The 5,009-nt window shown below is 54.0% G+C and overlaps 1 long non-coding RNA gene across 2 annotated transcripts; it reads right to left on the bottom strand.

Annotated features, from left to right (window-relative positions):
• Positions 1–578: 578 nt before the first annotated feature.
• On the bottom strand, positions 579–4,250 carry LOC102022154. 2 transcript variants are annotated; one of them, XR_259290.2, is made up of 4 exons: positions 3,612–4,250; positions 2,562–2,746; positions 2,247–2,361; positions 579–1,659 (listed from the first exon to the last, which is right to left on the bottom strand). It is a non-coding gene; the product is annotated as an uncharacterized LOC102022154 (long non-coding RNA). The 2 variants fall into 2 exon arrangements; XR_001234589.1 differs by lacking the exon at positions 579–1,659 and adding an exon at positions 1,954–2,045.
• Positions 4,251–5,009: the final 759 nt, after the last annotated feature.

Here is a 5,009-nt window from a genome sequence, read left to right as displayed (position 1 = left end):
GGTGTATTAAAATTCTAAACACATACCAATGATTTCAGACCACATCTGTATTAAAATGACAAGAGTTCATGACTGACTATAATTACCCATAAGGCACAAGGATATTTTAATATAATATAGCCCATGAAGAGACAAAAAGGAAACCCATCGTATCAGCGAAGGTGCCCATAAAACAGCACACAAAATATGTACCTGTACTTCGGTTAAAAAAATTCCTGAGGACACTGGGATCGGAAAGCTAATTCTCTAATATTGTACGCTGTACCGTCCTGGAAGCACTCCCAGATCCCAGCCTACAAAGCACTGTGTAAGAACTCTCTGGACGCTTGTGTGAAATGCAGATGTATAACAGGTGATCAAAATGTATGGTGAACTTTTACATTTTTAAAATCCTTACAATAAAAGACGCACTGCCATGAATCCCCCTCAGAACCCTCCCCCGCACTTGGACCACCCTGATCCCACGCCCTGGCCACTTTCTGCAGCGGCTCTGGAGTCCTCCTTCCTGAGGGTCTTTACAAGGTGTGATAAAAATACAGCTGCGCACCACCCAACAGAAAGGCAGCTCATAGAAACATGACCCGCGTCCTCTTCCACTTCATTCATGGGATCTGCGCCCTGTGGCTTCTGGCTCCTCCCAAAGTCAAAATGACATTGAAAGGGAAATGTTTTGAATCGATTCAGGATCTGACGTCACATGTGCACTCTTTTATGTTGTGTCGCTCACCTTTGTGAAACCACGCCCAAGCTCCCTGCTTCAAAATCCTCGGGTCAGTTTTCTTGCAGCCTGCGAGTGGGCTCTTCGGAGCAGAGGTCCCGCTGTCTTAAGGGGGCCGACTCACTCACCTGCTGCTGCAGCCCATGACTGGGGCAGAGCTGCTCGGCACCTCCCCTCCGGCCCGCAGCCTCCCCCGCTGGGGCATCCCCTCCCAGGCTGGCGAGGAGGAGGCAGAGCATCCTGTGCCCCTGCACTGAAGTTCAGCAGCCGACACCCCTCCCGTCACAGGGAGCCCAGGGTGCGGGGAGGCGCAGGGTGCCAGTGTGGGCCCCTCCACCGAGGTCAAGGTCACGAATGTGGTTCCTACTGTCCAAGCTTCCTACAGTGCTCTAAAACCTCCATTATTAAGGAAGCAAATGGCATGGTGTGGGGGCCACGCCGTGCAACTTCCCATGAGGGAGACCACGGGCTGAACGCAGTCCACGTTCAGGGGACCCAGTGGCCAGGGTGAGGAAGGCGTGCTCTGCTTCCCAACAGGACAAGGCACAGAAGGTAAAACATGTTTTCCAGGTCAGGCCCGGAGAGCAGGGTGGCACTTACAGCCCAGGAAGTAGAGCAGTAGTTTTCAAAGTGTGGTTTGCAGTGCATTGTTGGATCAGGATAACATTTTAGTGGGCCGTAAAACCTTTTTAAAGTGAAGCAGGGAGATAAATCCCTGCAAAAGGGAAAGGAACAGTGGCGGAGGGAAGGGAAGGGAACGCAGACAGAATTAAGACAGGTCAGGCACACAAAAACCTGCTAGTAAAATCAATTTTTAAAAAACAAAACAGTATGGTAGAGTCCATTACAGCATGGATGTAAATATTATCGTGTCAGTGAGTCATGCAGACGGCTACTTTCTTCAGGGAAAGATGTTGCAACAGAAGAGCTTGACAATAATCCTAGGGGGAGACAGAAAGGGGTGAGCAGCCTGAGCAGAAGACGTGGGCACCGTCCCCCAACCCATGTCCTCCACTGGCCTCGGCACTCCCAAGAGCCCCTCACCTCCCCCACCTGGATGGACGGGGTGTTGTGCGGGTGCCCTGGGACGGTCAGCTGAACCCAGGCAGCATCAGCAAAGGCCGCCCGTGCTCCCAGAGAAAGTCTGGGGACTCAGGGATTGGCACACGGGGCTGGCCCTACCTGTCTCATGCGCTCACAGCTGTGATGGCCTGTCCACCTGTGTGGCCATGTGCCAGGCTCCAGCACTGATCTTGGGGCTATTGGAGGCACTGGACAGGGGTGGTCAGCACCTGTGATCATGTGACTTCAGGTAGAGTAGGTGACCCTGCAACGTAGGGGAACCCCATGCCTCCTGAAGAGCAGAAAAGGGGCTCTGCCTAAGGCCCCAGCTTTAACCCTGCCTGCTTGGCACCCTGGCTTTGCTTCAGTCTTAGAATCTCCAACCTACAGTCAGGGCCCAATTATTTAAAACAAACCTTTGTGTCTGCCTGTGGATCCATCTGCTCCTGGGGCTCTACCTCCTTACCTGTCTGCCTGTCTGCTCCCATCTGTCCACATGTCTCTGTCTCAGTACCGACATCCCGTCCGTATCCACATCTGTCTCTTGTCAGTGCGGTTTCTCTGGAGAGTCAGCACAAAGCCTGGGGACCACAGGATCAGCGTCATACCCTGAAGGCCCCATCTTGGAGGGATCCAAGCAGAAAGACTCAGCCCAGCTGGGGTCATCCAGCCAGGAGTGGATTACTTAGGCCTGTGGAGGAGGTCACAGCTCCTAGAGTGAGATGCGCCCAGGGCTGGGAACGCAGGGACAGGGGCCGACCAGGCCAGGGTGATTGCTCACCTCTCACTGAGTGAGCAGCAGGGAGAAGGCACAGTCCTGTCCTGAAGTCAGTGTCTTCTTCCTGTGGTGGCCAGCAGCCTGGCAGACTGTGACTCCTCACAGCGGGACGTGTGTGACCGGGGAGTCAGCATCCGAGCTACTGAAGGCTTTCCAGGAAGGCAGAGCTGAAAGGAGATGCACGGCCCCTGTGCACACACAGACAGAGACAGAGGCGGAGGAAAGAGAGGCTACTTCCAGGCCCAGCCTCCGGGCCCCGCGGGCAGCCGGACACGCTGAGACTCGGTAGCAGTCCATGCTGCGGTCAGGAGTCCGAATTCCCAAGGGGGCAGGATGGAAACTTGGGCAGCGTTCCTGTACGTCCGTCCTAGAGCAGAATTCCCTCTTCCCCAGGGCCCTCCCCACTGTCCTCAAAGGTCATCAGCCGGCCCACGGGACCCCACAGCTCACGGAGGTTGCCAACTTTACTCGAGGTGTCCCCACACCCTGCACCCTAGAAGATGACTTCGCAGCCCCTAGCCTGGGCACCACAGTCCAGCCAAGGTGAGGCCACAGGGAAATGGCTTTGCACCATGCAGACCCAGGGCTTGCGTGACCTCCTCACTGAGGGTCCCAGGTCTGCCTGGAGCCCGGACCCACAGCAAGGTCACATGCATCCTGCGTCGGCTGGACGTCGTAGCAAGGAGTCATCTTGCTAAGCCTGGACCGCCTCATCTCCACTGAGTCGGGTCGAACCCTGGATGAGCAGATTCAGTGCCCAATCGGGACGTGGGGCTGTGTCGCTCCCCTCTGGCCACACTGGGCTGGCAGAGGGGTGTGGGAGAGCCCGGGGCTTTGCACAGCCCTGGACGGAGTTCTCCGTCTCACACCTCTGGGCTGGCAGCACAGCCCCAGTCTGCAAGACGGGGCTCCCTGGAGACCTGCAGCGCCTTGTCCCAATTCCACAAGCAACCGAGCCAGTGCTTGGTGTCTGCAGGCCCCGAGTCGATTCAGGACATCCCTGCCTGGCCCGTGTGTCTCCCATCACTCACACAGCCTCGCTGTTGCCCTCACCTTCCACGCCGTGCGCCTGTTTTGTTCAGATCCCATTCCTTCCTAGCAATAGGAGGCCAACAGAGACCGTGTTGTTCTAGCACAGAGGCCTGCAAAGCAGGTCCTGTTCCACGGGGTCCTGCCCGGTGTGAACACAAGCAGCAGAATCCATAAAACAAACACGAAATAAAATCCAGCTGCCGCAGCTCCCTGAACAAAAATCACAATGCAGGCTCAGAGAGCCCCGCGGGTGACGCACAGGCTTACGACGTGTGACTGAGGTCACAGCGGCCCGCCTGCCAGGGCTGCATTTGTGAGCACAGGGAGATTGGCATCGAATTTCTTTGCAGTTATGTAACTGCTTTGACTTAAAGGATTACTTGTACTCATGTGAGGACCAGCCAGGCACCGTCTCCTTGTGCGCCAGTCCCGTGTCACACGCACATGTGAATTTCATGTGTCTGTGCTAGCCACTGATGCCTGTGAGGTAACAAGAGCCCTATGTCCTGGGTCAACAGTCAAAGGCAGCTTTGCTTCTGGCTTTGGAGTAGTTCACTGGGGTAGCTCTGAGTCGTTGGTACTGTCACGCATCAACCACTTCAGGGACAAGCATGACCCCAGGGAGCAGCAGCCTTCCTTCCTCTCCCTCTGCTAGCTCCTCTCCAGCCTGAAAGAGAAACATATAGTTCTTAAAAAAAATTTCCAAAAGAAACTCTCTTCCCAGAGATTTCAAACAGGATGTTATTATTGTGTGTTCTATTACATTAAAAAGCTTTATTAAAACCACCTTTCGCTGGCTTTTTAAATCAAGAGGCACATAGCAAACTTGGCAAACCCAACAATAGGTCTGTTGCAATGAACATAAATACATGTGCATTTGCAACGGGAAGGAGGCCATTCCACTTCAGAAATCTCACCCTCTTTCTGTACATTCTTCTCTTGGCTTTGTGAAAAAATAAACCTCTAATCAAATGGAGACTTAACACCCAATGCTTGGAACTCATGAAATAAAATCAAGGATGGATTCCCCTTGAACCTGGCCACTTCTGGCTTGCAGTCTAGTGAGTCAGGATCCACATTCACCTTAGCTCCATGCTCATCGTAGGGCTGGTGGAATTAACTTATTTGCAGGTAAAGGCTTCAGGCCATGCAACTGGCCTAGGGCCAGACATCCAGGGCTGCACAGCAGCAGGTGCTCATCCTGCTCTAGAGCTTCACCTGACATCCTCATCCACTTCCAGCACAGAGGCCTGCAAAGCAGGTCCTGTTCCACAGGGTCCTGCCCAGTATGAACACAAGCAGCAGAATCCATAAAACAAATACCAGGGGCTGGGGATTTAGCTCAGTGGCAAAAAGCGCCTGCCTGGCATGCGCAAGGCCGTGAGTTCGGTTCCCGGTACCGGAGAAAAACCAAAAAAA

Source organism: Chinchilla lanigera, unplaced genomic scaffold (assembly GCF_000276665.1).
Source record: "Chinchilla lanigera isolate Chin_1 unplaced genomic scaffold, ChiLan1.0 scaffold00003, whole genome shotgun sequence".
In the NCBI taxonomy this organism is placed as follows: Eukaryota; Metazoa; Chordata; class Mammalia; order Rodentia; family Chinchillidae; genus Chinchilla; species Chinchilla lanigera.
This window is presented reverse-complemented; position numbering and strand designations above follow the sequence as displayed.